General features: G+C 46.0%; 1 protein-coding gene across 1 annotated transcript in view; it reads right to left on the bottom strand.

The window, feature by feature from the left end:
* TMEM200A (transmembrane protein 200A) overlaps positions 1-10,534 on the bottom strand; it is a 41,915-nt gene extending 31,381 nt beyond the window's left edge. Inside the window, exon 1 of the mRNA XM_053381906.1 lies at positions 10,032-10,534. The gene's annotated coding sequence lies outside the window, so the exon portion shown is untranslated. The remainder of the gene's footprint in view (positions 1-10,031) is intronic.
* Positions 10,535-14,632: the final 4,098 nt, after the last annotated feature.

The following is a 14,632-nucleotide window of genomic DNA, read 5'->3' as shown; positions in this document are numbered from 1 at the left end:
ATGGAATTAAGGTCAGAGCAACTTGTGCTTGAAATGATATCAATAAAAGTTTGCACCACACAATAATTCCAAGTTATGACCTAATAGGTAAGGGTGGCTTTCCAGACTAAAATGCAAAGTCAGCCATTTCAATAATAATTAATAGTACTAAGGTAAAGGTAAAGGTACCCCTGACCATTAGGTCCAGTCATGACCGACTCTGGGGTTGCAGTGCTCATCTCGCTCTATGGGCCGAGGGAGCCAGCATTTGTTTGCAGACAGCTTCCGGGTCATGTGAACAGCATGACTAAGCCACTTCTGGTGAACCAGAGCAGCGCACGGAAACGCCATTTACCTTCCCACCGGAGCGGTTCCTATTTATCTACTTGCACTTTGACATGCTTTCGAACTGCTAGGTTGGCAGGAGCAGGGACCGAGCAACGGGAGCTCACTCCGTCGCGGGGATTCGAACCGCAGACCTTCTGATCAGCAAGTCCTAGGCTCTGTGGTTTAACCCACAGCGCCACCTGCGTCCCAATAGTACTAATCAAGGCCAATATAATGGAACATTGTTTAGGAAAGTATATGAAGAATACTCACACCGAGTTTTTGCTTGACAGTGCTACAGATTAGACTATTATCTCAGGTCTGTACATCTTGTGTTCTACCAAACTCAGCAGGAGCGGCGGCAGGTTCACCCACGATATACTGCTAGGTGAAGGTGCCATCATGCTCTGGCACTCAAACCAGTCCTGGGCAATGTATCTATACATCACCCCAGGCCTAGTCAGGGAGTTAAGAGTATATCCCCAGTACTAAATTGCTCTTAGGCAATAGCACCACCACCAATGTTGATATTGTTGAGGAGTCTGAACTGTCTGGGCTTTCTAGCTTGTTAGATTCTATGTCCTATTTGATGTACAGAACAACACCCTTAGAATGCCCTTCCCTGTCCTCTCCAAAGAGTTTGTGTTCAGAAATAACTATGACCCACTGGTTCTCTCCATCATGTTTCAGATATGCCTATTGCATCTGTGCTCTCTTTTAAAACTCAAAATACATAATAAAGCAAAAGCAAAATAAATGATTTACTCCTGCACTTTCATTGCCTAGTTCAACACATTCTCATCCCTTAGGGTTGATTCACCCTAAACCCAATGTTCTTCATCTTCTGTTGGCTATCCCCCAGTGCTCAGTTAAAAAGCTGTTCTGCTACCTTGTTCATTTTAAGAGCAAAAAGTCTGGTTCTATTACGGTTCAAGTGGAGCCTGTCTCTTTTGTACAGGTCTAGCTTGTCACAAAAGGTGCCTAACAAATCCAAATCCTGGCACCACCTTCTCATCCATGCATTGAAACTCTTCAGACCTACCTGCAAAGCTAACTCTGGTGGTCAAATGGGTAGCATTTCAGAGAAAGCTACCACAAAGCTCCTGGCTTTCAATCTCCTGCCTAGAAACCTAAATTTGCTTCTAGGTCACACAATCACATTTGCCCACATCATTGCTGCCAATACATCATGACCACTGACTTCTCCTCAGCATTATCTGTCACATAACAGTTAATATCTACAAACTTCATACCATGCAAACAAATCACTGAATACTGCACACCTACTACAAATGCAGATGTATTTTTCCCTAATGATAAATGATCGCTATTAGGACCTCTGTCCCCTAGAAGAGAATCTTTGGCATAAGAGGGTATCTGTTTATCCTTTGAGGGATGGGTCCCTTCTAAAATGTAATTTCTCTCTTCCTTAGAGTGGTGACATCCTCTCCCAGGACTCATTCTCTGTGACAGCAGAAGCACCCTGATGTTTGTTGCCTCTAACATGTTCCTGGAGGTGTCACCCACCCACCCACCCACCCACCTCTCTGACCACCAACTTGTCCAGGTTGGATACGTTGGTTGGAACAAACTTGCTTCCTGAGGTTCAGGAATTAATTGCGCCAAGCACACACCCAAGACTTCTGTTCTGCAGGCAGATAGCCATATATGTGATATACTCAAAAATACACTGGATACCCCCACAACCATGCTGACTTTCTACTTATATACCTGTTGTTTGTTTGTTTGTTTGTTTGTTTGTTTGTTTGTTATTGATAATTTTTCACTTGGGAGCTTGGGATTTGTTGTCAGAAAGGGACAGGGAGAGTAGTGAACTCACACACTGCAGGGATTCTGAGGTGAGATACCCAGGGCACCATATTACCAAAGTCCACCCCTGGTGATACATTGCTGCAGACAGCATTTGAATTTATGCCACTAACACCACTCTTAAATGCACAGTGCTGCTGCTGCTACTGTTGTTAAAACCTTCTAATACTGTGATCCCTGAGATCTGTGAAGATCCAGTCAAGTAGATCAAGCCAAAAATGTGCCACACCGAGGACGCACCTCTAATAAACTGAACTGATGATCTCTGGACTGGATTGTTGGATATATACTCCAAGGCATGCAATTGGCAGGAGTTTACAGTGATACCTCGGGTTAAGAACTTAATTCATTCTGGAGGTCCGTTCTTAACCTGAAACTGTTCTTAACCTAAGGTACCACTTTAGGTATTGGGGCCTCCCGCTGCCCAATGCCGCCGCCGCACAATTTCTGTTCTCACGCTGAAGCAAAGTTCTTAACCCGAGGTACTACTTCTGGGTTAGCGGAGTCTGTAACCTGAAGCGATGAACCAGACAGAGGCATAGGAAGGGGGGTGCGGTGAGTGCAGGCCGCCCCGGGTGTCATGACTGAGGGGGGTGACAAAATGGCAGGTGAGTGGATGGTATACCTCATGCCCGGCAGCGGCAGCTCTTCTGACCTGGCGGCAGACAGCAGCCCTCCTCAGCCGTGGCAAGGCGCACCTGGCCGCAGCAGCTCTGTTGCCTGGTCATGTCTGACCCAGCTGCAGAGAGCAGGAGGAGAGTGAGCAGCAGCTTCCCTGCTCTTCTCCTACCCTGAAATGTGGCGCATGGGAGGGCACCCTCCATGCCCCACCCCCCTCGAGAGAGTGCCCACCCTGGGCAGCGTGGGCATATGCTCCGCCACTGGAACCAGAGCTCATTTTCTTAAAGTAAGATCTTTGACCAATACTAGTTTATTTTTGGACAGGATGAACTAGTTCTTTTTAAACTGATCTTTCCAAGTACTGCAGTGTAGGTCTGGAGCTTGTGACCCATAAAGTCAAGCACATCCCACTAACCATGTATTGTGGTGTGCCACATGCTTGACATACACCCATGTTCAAATTAGGGGAGGGAGGGATGGAAGGAATCTGCTTTGAACCAAGGAGGAGGCAGTTAAAGCACTGTACCTCAAAACCGTGAGTGTAACTGGAAAACTAAACCAATTGATTGAGGAGCTCATGTCAGCTTGATGCCCTGCCATCAAGGTAGCAATAGGGCCAAGAAAGTGGTAGCAATGGAAACCCCCATAGCTAAAGCAAGGTGCCCTCAGACCACATCCTGGGATTGACAGATACATATATTAGTTGTTGTTTATACTTCCAATAGAAATTGAATAAACAGTATGGCGCAGAGAGTGTTAATACAAGGACCAGCATGGTAGGTATTGAGGATAGCTTGACTGAGAGCTGGGAGATCCCATTTTAAATCTCCACCAACAAAATATAACTGATTTAGAGAGTACTGGATGAGTCATCTGGTTCCCAAAGCCTTTGTACGATCATGAGTCTCACTGAAATCTTGAACGGTTCTTATAGTGAAGCCCTGAAGAAGATCAGTGTGTAGGATTTTGGAGATGTTAGGGAAAAAGAAAAAGGATACTATGTTATAAGGATTGTTTCACTTGTGCATGAGTGGCTGAGATTGCTTTTCAGTTGCTCATCATGTGGCCAAGGAACATTCTGGCTATACCATTTGCTCTGGGGCCTGAAATATTTACTTCTTTGAAGAAATCCCTAAGTGTGTTTTCCTTGCAGGATCCCTGGCTGCAGAAAACCAACAAACTCCATTCCCCAGCTTGTTACTCATCAAAATGTACAAAGTTCTGTGCGCTTCCTACATTTCTTTCCAATCAAATCAAACACAAGTAAAGTTAAACCGCCCCCTAAAGAGTGACATTCATTGCATTCACATAGTTGCCAATAATTGCTGCTTTTATAAAGTGAAGTGCTGAGTGAGTGAGAAAGGGAAATCCTTCTTTAGCTTAGCTTACCATAAGCATGGCTGCAACATAAAATGACTGCACGCCAGTAAATGAGAAAATAACGAATATTTGCTTTACCCCACTTGGAAGATCCTGCACAAAGAAATCATCTGATCTTTGGCAAATCAGTATATACACAGGACAGCCCTTGTAGAGACAGCCACAACAGGAAGCAATTTAAATTACATAAAGCATGCTGATGTGGACACACGAATGGGTATAATTGGTTTGAATCAGGCTGGAAGTGGATGCTGTGTGGCAGCTACATTCAGAGATGACCCAATACATTTTGCTGTCTGAGCCAAAGGACAAAGTTCACCCTTTCCATGTACAGAGATCAACCAGACTGACTGTTGATTCTTACTTCAATGCATTGCAGGAGGTTGGACTAGACGGCCCTTTGGGTCCCTTCCAACGTTACAATTCTATGATTCTATTATTCTATGTACAGGTAACAGGACAGCATCATCTACGACACCTGAAAGCAGCAGGCTATCTTAGGAAGTGTAGACATGCAACTCTGCTTTCCACCTGCTCATTGCTGCTCTGCACTCACCTGCCATTTAAGGTGCCCACTCACTCTGCCTATAGGGCTGGGCCTGGCAACATCAAATGTGCCACCCTTAATCCCTATTCAAATTATTCGTATTGACTTGCTCCTAGACTTCTTGTCCTATCATATAAATGCTTAGGATTGGAGTTAATGCCACAAAGCACATATTTTTGAATAGCCATCCAACCAACCTGATATCCTCAAGGACATAAATTAAGAGTAGAATTGCTACCTTTTCTGCTTAAACTGCTTTGTACTTTTAGCAGCCATTCGACAAGCAGAAATGAAGCAGACTTAGCTTTTCATTTTCGCAGGTCAACAAGTTGACAAAGACACAGGAGCACAGCCAGTAAAAAAGTTGGTTAGTACAGATTATGCTAACAATGAAGGGGCTTCGTGCCAGTATGAATGTGTTAGGAAAGGGCTGCTGCTTGTGATGGGGTCCAGTGACATGTACGTTTGGCATTGGTAACAGTGAGAAATTAATCCCATGCCACTGTACAAAGGGTTTCATCTCACATTCAACCCTGCTGTCATCAGCCAAGACAGTGGCTTTAAATTGAATATATTCAAGTACAACTTTTTTACACTGAGATTCTTCACCAAGCATCAAGGGTCAGCAGTCCTCTCTATAAACTCATCAATTTATGCCAGATTTAATTTATCTATGGGGTGGTTGCTATTTTTCTACACATATCATTTTTAATTAGAGTAATTTCTTTAAAGACGCCACAAACTTTAATTGGGAAGGTTCTGGACCATATTGAAAAATTATCACACTTCATATCATGTAATGTTATCTTTGCTAAATTAATTCTGTTATAAAACCGAGCATAATTAAAGGGCGCTATTAATGTTTCACCTACCCTATTCCTTTGCATACATCTAATGTATGTTTCAAGTTCATGCACACAGTGAGGGGTTGTTAATGACTCTTCCACAACTGATGGCATCATCATCATCATCATCATCTGAATATGATTTTCTCTCTTGCATTAAGGACGAAGGACATCCAAAGACACATTGTCACCAAAGACACATTATAAACCATAATGTTGTGCCAATGCTACAAACCATGACAATGGTGCCAACATTAGAGGAATGCCCACTTAATATTAGTTCTATAAACTTAGTCAAAACATCTTTCTTTATCTGAGTGCTAAATTCCCCCCTCCTTCAAAGGATCATGATGGGAGATGCAGTCCAACACCTGGAGGCCAGTTTGTTCCAACTGGCCTAAACAAAGGATGTCCTGATCAGTTCCCTGATTTTTTCCACCCAAATAGGGTGCCATTCACTAAGTCACATAGTCAGCATTCACATGACAGTTTATTTCAGTTTCCCCAACATTTTCCTAACAATTTCTGCATTATATAAAGGCCACTTCCACAAATTTAGTGATATACAGCACAAGTTTAGTGCTCATTTCTGTGTTATTTGCAGGTGTGTTTTTTTTCTAGAAGCAAGTAACATGGAAATAGCCTGCGCTATAATCTCCTATATTTGTGGAAGTGGCTTTTATGTCATGTGAAGGCTCAGATACAATGCAGAAATCAACAGTTAGGGAAATGTCAGAAAAACAGAATAAAGGGCCGTGTGAATGCAGTCATAATCAGTGCTGTAAGAAGCTTGCTACCTGAATGCAGCCAGACTTTGCAGGTTATCACAACAAAGGTTCCTGCACTAGGCTTGTGTATGTCTGTGCTAAGAATATTCGGTAAGAAAGTAGAATGAGGCGCCATGGCCAAATTAGGCATATTTTTCAGCCACTAGGAAAAACCAGCCAGGATATAGTACTGCTTCCCACACTGTCATCACGAGGAGCATAGCTAGCTGGTTGAATGTATGTACTGCAAGGAGAAGTTTTCCATGTTCAGTTCCCAGCAACTGCAGGTGGAACTACAAAAGTCTTGTGTCTGAAATCCTAGACCTCCTGTCAGTCAGTGCAGGCAATACTAAACTAGATTAATCAGTGGTATGATTCAGTATAAGGCGTCTTCATTCCTATGCTTTCCTGACATGGAATTCAATCTCCATCCTGCAAAAAAAGGGGGGGGGGGTATTCATAATGGCACACTTTCCCCCCATTAATGCACACTGAGACACTATTCACACAATACAGGGTGCAAGGTTTTCCAGATACATCTGAAAACGTTTGTGAACCCTTCTATGTCCTTGATGAAGGCTTTCTTTCAGATCTCTCTTCTCCATTAGTAGCGATGAGGAGAGCTTGGATAAGAAAGAGAAAGAGACAAGAGGCAAAGGTAAAGTGCATTTAAGCAGCAGTGTGTGAGGAAATGTGCAAGTATTGAGGAGGAAGGTGTCAGTGTGTACATCAGGGATGGGGAAACTGTGGCCCTTCCCACCATCCCTGACCATTAGCTGGGCTGATAGGATCTGGAGTCCGACAGCATCTGAAGAGTCACAGACTTCCCATCCCTGGTGTATATGAAAGAGAAAAGTCTCACAGAAAAACTGCTGGTATGAAAAGCTTTATTTGTGTGAAACATTATGCATATTCATGTTACCTCAAGACCTGAAGCTGCAGGCTCATTTCAGGGCCACTCAATAAGTCCAAGATCTGCATACAGGGACAGGCAGTCTTAATTTGACCCAAACTTTCCACATGTGAAGGAAGGAGTGGCCACATTTGCATGTCACCATATGTCAGGGTTGCTGGCTTGCCATGGTCTGTTGTGAATGAGCAGCATACTGATGCAGACTACCTGATGGCCCCTACTCCACTTCTTTCCTGGCACAAGTGGGAAGAAACAAACCAAGCAACGGTAATTAAGTGTCTTGGTTTGCTGCTCCCTAACAACCCACTGTTTGTAAGCCAACTACAAACCATGTTTTAAGGCTGGCTAGTGATCCTGGCATGTTAGGGGGAAACAAACTAGGAACCAGGGTTTGGATGTCAAGTTTAGTTTGTTTCTCTCACTGATGCCAGGGAGAGGCGGAAGCGATTGGGAAGTGTGCACCATCAGGCTGCACATACCCAATAAAACACGGGTTGGCAAACTAAGGTCCGGGGGCCAAATCTGCCCCAATTGCCTTCCAGATCCGGCCCGCGGATGGTCCGGGAATCGCCATGTGGATTGGCGTGAGGATTCTGATTGTTTGGGCTGCGCCGTTTTCCCCACACACACCACTGCAGCACCTCCTCCCTCTCTCCTCCTGGCTTCACCCCGCCTTGCCTAGAGGACAAAGGGGGCTGGGCTTTGTTGAGCCACAGTTGGCTGAGCGCCATTTTAAGCAGCCCCTCTCCGGAGCCAGCGCTTTCGCACTGCTTCCGCACTGCTTTCTTCCGCCGCTGTCGCCGTCAGCCCCTGTCACTCGCAAGGCACAGGTAAGCAGCCACCGGGGCTCGTCCGGTGCTGTGGAGAAGGGAGGGGAGTGTCGGTGGAAGGGATTTCCCCCAAAAAAATATAGTCCGCCCCCCCAAGGTCTGAGGGACAGTGGACCGGCCCCCTGCAGAAAAAGTTTGCTGACCCCTGCAATAAACCATGATAAGCCAGCACCTCTATTGTGAAGGGTGAACATGGACTGTGACTTCAGGTCGGTTTTGTTTTTTCGCTCTTCTTGCAGAGCACTTCCATCTGAATCACACTGATGTCAATGAAAGAGCAACAAGTAAAATATGTTCCTATGCCAACACAATACAAATTACATATGATTTCTTCTCCAAATTGCTATATATCTGCACTTGAGCTTTTCTCTGCATGAACACTGCTTTCTGCTCAGGACAAAAGACTAATTGTTATCCATGCACTAAATTACTGAAATTGCCTCTTAATTATACTCTAACAAGTATTTTGCTAGAAAAGAAATGTTACTGGCAACATGATGTAGACACTAAAGTGTTCCCGTTTAGAAACAAGATGAAGCACTATTGCCAAATCATTCAACTATTCATACTTCAATCTACTAAGAATATAGCTTCTTCTTAGTAGACCCTTTTCAAAAACTCAAAAGGGAGAAATGTTTCTCTCATGTGGTCCATTATATGCAAATAGAAATTCAGTGTGTGCTTTACTTGTATGATATCAGACAACACCAAGTTACAGAACCAAGTCCCAAAATATGGAATTTCTTTTGAGATGTAGTTTTACTGAGCAGGATAATTCCATATCTAAATACCTGGTTGCAATCCTGAACACAATCTGCTGCCAATTAACTGTGCCTCAATGAGCTTTAAACAGACACACTGTGTGCAAGATTGCAACTTATATGATAAAACCACACTTATTGAATGCTATATTTGGTAGTGGGAGTCAAAAGGAAAGCTGATACTACAGAAAAAGGTCCATTGAAGAATATGTACCAAATGCACAACCCTCTCATGCACAACTTCTGAGAACTTCAATTTAGCCAGAATTTGTTGTCTGAGCTTTCATTTTCGGTTTTACTTGGAATCCCACTTTTCAAGTGTAGTTTATCTATAGCAGTTTAAATGGACACAAACTAACAGTTCTTCCATTCCTGAAAATTTTAAACTAGGAAAATCTCTACACTTTTTATGTACTACCATAAAGGAGCAGATGGCCTGAATTCTATGTAATGTGACCAAGACCTTGTTAATTTTAAACATGGGCTATTTAAATTCTTCATTAACAGGTCATCTGAGCATGACATGCTTCTTACAACCATCTGTCTGGTCAATTAACAATCCAGACTGAAACCCTAACCTGATTTAAGGGAAGAACGGCATGTGTTTCTTCTCATTTCTGTCATGGGAAAAGTACACTCCCCTTGATAGTTTCCATCTGTCCCTCTCATCCCTGTAAATATTCGGCAAAGCAAGTGTGATTGTGTGTTGTGTGTGTAAGCCAGCACAAAAATTTAAATAGAAAATGCCAAGTTCCTTTAAAAATAGACAAGAAACTACCCTTGGACGAATGCCAGCGTTTTCCCCGTCCATTTCTTGCGCCTTGAAGCTGGTAAGGAATTGTTGCTTAAGAATTTCAGAGCCAAACAAAAGAGGGTGTAGCAGCTGCACAGAGCAGCGGGGAGACTCTTCACGTGCCGTGGCCCTTTTTGGGCAAGGGTGCCCCATTTTAGGGAACGCTGCCTACCCCATTTTATCACTCTGCCCCCTATCCAATTGAAATCTATTGCAACAGACCCCCCCCCAGCTCCGACAAGTGCATGTTAAAATATACATATGGGAGGCGGGCGAGGAACAAGGCGAAGAACAAAGAGTTGCTCCTTCCGTCAACTGGGAATGCTAAGGATCGCTGCGAATCCCGTTCGCCCTCCTACGAAGACGGTCGGGCATCTCCTTTAAGGAAAGAAAGACGCCGAAAGGGTTTCAGGTCCCTCCCCCTCCGCCGCGAATTACCTGCAGCAAGGGCGCGGGGTCTCCGAGGGTCCGGCGGCTACCGTGCTCTTCCCGGCGGGCTCCTCCGCCTCTCGGGTGCCTTCACACCAGCGGAGGCTCCGCGCGAGCCAGACAGCGAGCGCGTCTCTCCATGCTCCCCGCGCGCCGCTGCCTCCTCCTCACAGGGGCTCAGGCAGACAAAGCCATGAAGGGGGCGCGGGAGTGGGAGGCGGGGGCAGAAGGGGCCGGGGAGGGGGTGGGCTGCAGCGGAGGGGGGGCATTTATTTCGGGCTCCAGCCAAAGTCCCGCCGTGGCACGCGGATTCGCGGTAGCCGTTCCCTCTCACCTGCACCGCCAGCCAGATGTTGCAGCCCCCCGGCTCCTCGGTGGGAAAAGCAGAGGTGCCCTTGGTGGGAGTTTCTCTTCTGGGGGGGCGGGGACAGAGGGCCCCTCCTCGGCGGCGACCAATGGGAGGCGTGTCTCTCTCTCTCTCTGAGGGAAGAGAGGAGGAGACAGGCAAGCTCGAAAAGTTTTCAGCTCTCCGTTGATTCAAGAGGTCGCCAGACCTAGTTCCCTCTTCACACACACCCCTCCTCCCTAGATATGAACTCTCCCGAGCCGGAGTCGTAAGGCGAGTCGCCGAGGACACAAACCATCGGTGCCTTGCTTCCTGGGGTGACGCTGAAGAAAGCGTGAAACGTCTCCCGCTGCGCCTTTCAATTCCACCCGTTCCCGCGCTTGGGGCTGAAAAGAGAAGAGCGCCCACTCCAACCAGCCTCTATATTTGGGGCATATAAATAGGTTCTTCTTCTTCTTCTTCTCCTCCTCCTCCTCCTCCTCCTTCTCTCTCTCTCTCTCTCACACACACACACAGAGGGGTGCGTGTGCTAATTATTTCTTAAATTTATATCTCGCTCTTTGTCCCAAATGAGCCCAGGCAGCCGCGCGGTGGGACGCTGCCAATATCCACGCGCGTCTTCCCCACTAGCAGCGACGCGCAAAGAAAGCTCAGCGGGGATTTTTGGAAGGAAGAACCTCTTCCGGCGAATTAATCCGGGGCAGCTGCTGGCTCTGCGATCAATCGCTGCGGCCCTTCAGCTGTTGCTGGAACTCCAACTTCCTTCATCCCATGCTGGCTGCGGTTGATGGGAGGTGGAGTCCCAGCAACACCCGCAGGGAGGCGCAGACTTCTCACCCGCCCGCTCCGAAGCGTGCCTGGAAGGGCGGAGTGGTGGGAAGACCCGCTTTGATGCCGCGCTAATTTGCGTGGCGATGGTGAGAGCCGCGGGGCGAGAGATAATAAACGAACGCCAGTCGGAACTCTTTATTTCCATCCTAATTATATAATCCAAGATCCTGTGTTTATGATCGGGAGAAGGCGATAACACGGGGGCATTTGCGTGACTGGGAATCGCAACTGAAAGGGGCCAGGAAGAAAACCGATTATTTTTTGCCTTTTCAAATCGCGCGGATCATCGACCAACTACTCTTGGCGGTAGGCGCAGGAAACCGCGGCAGAAACGGTGCCTGGGGAACTTGGAGAGGTTTCGACATGTTGTGCTTGGGGGGGAGAGACGCCCCTTTTTGCATTGCCATCGAAGCTCGCAACTTACTACCTCCCACAACTTACCGTATTACTTGAGGGGGGGTACCACTTCGTGCAACTGATCTGATGATGGTCCACGAAAGCTTATGCCATGATAAAGCTGCAGCCGCTTTTAACTTGACACAAGACTGCTGTCTGCCCACCCCCAAAAAATAATAAATCTGGAGCAGTTCCTAACGGGACTTCACTCGTTTCTCTTTCCTTTGCTCCCCCTCTCGGTGCGCTGCTGCTTTGAGCGAGAACTAGCAGAAGATCAAAGAAGCTCCGGAAGGGGTCAGTGTGGAGAGAACTACCGGCAGCCACTTTGGAACCAGCAAGACAGCGGGAAAGTTTGCGGAGGCGCTTCCAGCTGGAATTACCTCTGAACCGTTTCCCTGCCCAGGAGAGGCATAACTTTTGGGCTGGGTGGATAAAGTTGTTTCTTGTAAGTGTGAGGTGTCCAGAGCAAAACATTTCCAAATTTAGGGCAATTTTGCTAGGGTGTGATTTCAGCCTGTGCTTAATATTGGGATTTGTTTTCATTGCCAAGGTTAGAGTCTGTGAATTATAAAAAAAGAGAGGAATGTGCTTGAGGATGCACAGAGTTTTTCTTTTGCATCTGGTTTTATGCAGAAGGCCTTGGATGGCTTCTTCACCCCATTCCTCAAAATTGCTCAGGGAACTGTAAGAGGCCTGGTGCTGATGGCCTAAAGTCTTTGGAGCAGTTTGGAGAAATTAGCAAGCCATCTAACTAATAAAGTGACACATCCTTTAAAACACATCAGCCAGATTTATAGTTGTTGAGACGTTGGAGGAATGCTTATTTCCAACAAACAGATTTATGTACGGTCAGGAACATGGCCAGATATTGTAACTTTTTAACATGGGGAATTTAACTCTGTAGCCTCTGTCTGCCTGTCTCTCACACACATGCTTGAAGTTCTTTTTAAAAAGACAAATCTAGTTGATTAAGTTTTAATTCAGATCAGAACGAATTTCAAGCACACATGATCCAACTGTTTTATGCACTTGTGTTCTACATTTTACACTCTTCTAAAAGCATAATTATCCCTAGAAACTTGCGGACGAGAGAGAGAAGATGAGTGGCCTCTGCTACTGCATCTTTCTTTAGTAAGCAGTTACAAACAATCCATAGTGATCATGTTGCTGCCCAACAGCTGCTCTGGGTACACAATCCTTCCCTACTGTGGTAATAAAAGCCCAGAACATATCACTTGTTGACTCAGGAAGCAAATCATTCCATTGACGCAGGAAGCAAATGACCATGTTCATATCTCAAAAGGAGAAGTGGATGCCTATAACTAGAGGGTATACCAATCTTTTTTCCCCCCCAGCAACAAAAGTGGAGATATTTACACTGATAATACACTGGTGCTATAAAATCAAGGTGGATACAAGTTATTGCTGACAACACAGGATATTGGTTGCAACACAGTCATTTGTTTAAAAATGTCCCATGTGGTGGCTGTAATTGCATGGACAAGCGGACTGCCACCTGGAGCTTCCTGCAACACCTTGGGACCTTTGTTACACCCCTTCCACAAATACTTTGGCAACCTAGAGAAGCCAGTCTCATGGTAATACTAGGTTTACCATGGGGGCTGAGAGTACAGATTACAGCCTCTGTGTGTTTACCCATGTGATTCACCATCATTTCCGCCTTCTGTTCTTTTCCATCCATGTTGCTATTTATTGATTTCTACTGAACAACTTAGGGGACACGGGTGGCGCTGAGGTCTAAACCACAGAGCCTAGGGCTTGCCGATCAGAAGGTCGGCGGTTCGAATCCCCATGATGGGGTGAGCTCCCATTGTTCGGTCCCAGCTCCTGCCAACCTAGCAGTTCGAAAGCATGTCAAAGTGCAAGTAGATAAATAGGTACTGCTCCAGCAGGAAGGTAAACAGCGTTTCCGTGCGCTGCACTGGTTTCTCCAGAAGCAGCTTAGTCATGCTGGCCACATGACCTAGAAAAACTGTCTGTGGACAAACGTCTGCTCCCTTGGCCAGTAAAGCAAGATGAGTGCCGCAACCCCTGAGTCGTTCGCGACTGGACTTAACTGTCAGAGGTCCTTTACCTTTACCTTTTACTGAACAACTATTTTGCACTGATGAACACCATTCTCTCATAAATATGAAAAGGACAATGAAGAGGGTAGAAGGAGCAGACATTCTACTTCTGTGTTGATTTAACATGCAAGAGACAGTGGGGATGAGCATGCTAACTCTGCTGTCCCTGTTCCCATCACCTTCCATCATTTGGAAGGCAAACATTTGAAGTGTGGAGTTTCCTGTACTTAAGTACTTCCCGCACCATACAGGCCTTTTGTGTGGTCTTTCAGGGTCCTGAACTGGGCAGGGAGCCTCCACAAGGGTCAGCCTAGCTCATAGAAGCTTCCTGTTTGACCTAGCACATCCAGATTCCAAAATCTCTCCCCTTAATAGGCAGCACAGCTTCTTCCACCTGTGCATGTGGAATGGGCAAAGGGCATGTTTAGCCTGCTTCTCTTCTGTGGTGAGAACACCAAACTAGGGCCTATCAGAGATCTCCCCTTTGGTGAATGAACCAAGACACTGACAGAACCTCTGCTGTTTCCACCATTTCATCTTTCATCAGGAAGCCAGTAGGCTTGGGTTAAGGATCTGCACATAGTGTTGGGTCATTGAGATCCTGTTGAAGTCACACCAACCCCACCATGCAACAACCTCCCTGCCAGAGCTGAGAAAGAAGGTCGTGGAGATATGGGTGGGTACCTCTGTTAGATCTCCTTGCTCTCTCAGTGGCTTTGGGGACCATCAGCCATTGTATTTTACAAGTCAGCCTTCTGGGGTTGAGGTTGAGGCCATGGTGAGACATTGATGAGACACTGGTTGTGTTCCTGCCTGTAGGGTGTCTTCCACGGCTGTCAAGCTGTGGGCCATCATCATTACAACATGTTTCTGAGTGAATGCTTGGGTACTGTTTTCAGTTTCAACCTAGCTGTATAATTTTGAGTGGGTGTGATGAAATTCTCTCTGAA

The sequence above is a fragment of the Podarcis raffonei genome, chromosome 3, assembly GCF_027172205.1.
Source record: "Podarcis raffonei isolate rPodRaf1 chromosome 3, rPodRaf1.pri, whole genome shotgun sequence".
Taxonomy (NCBI): Eukaryota; Metazoa; Chordata; class Lepidosauria; order Squamata; family Lacertidae; genus Podarcis; species Podarcis raffonei.
The sequence above is the reverse complement of the archived record's forward strand: the minus strand, read 5'-3'. Positions and strand labels throughout refer to the sequence as shown.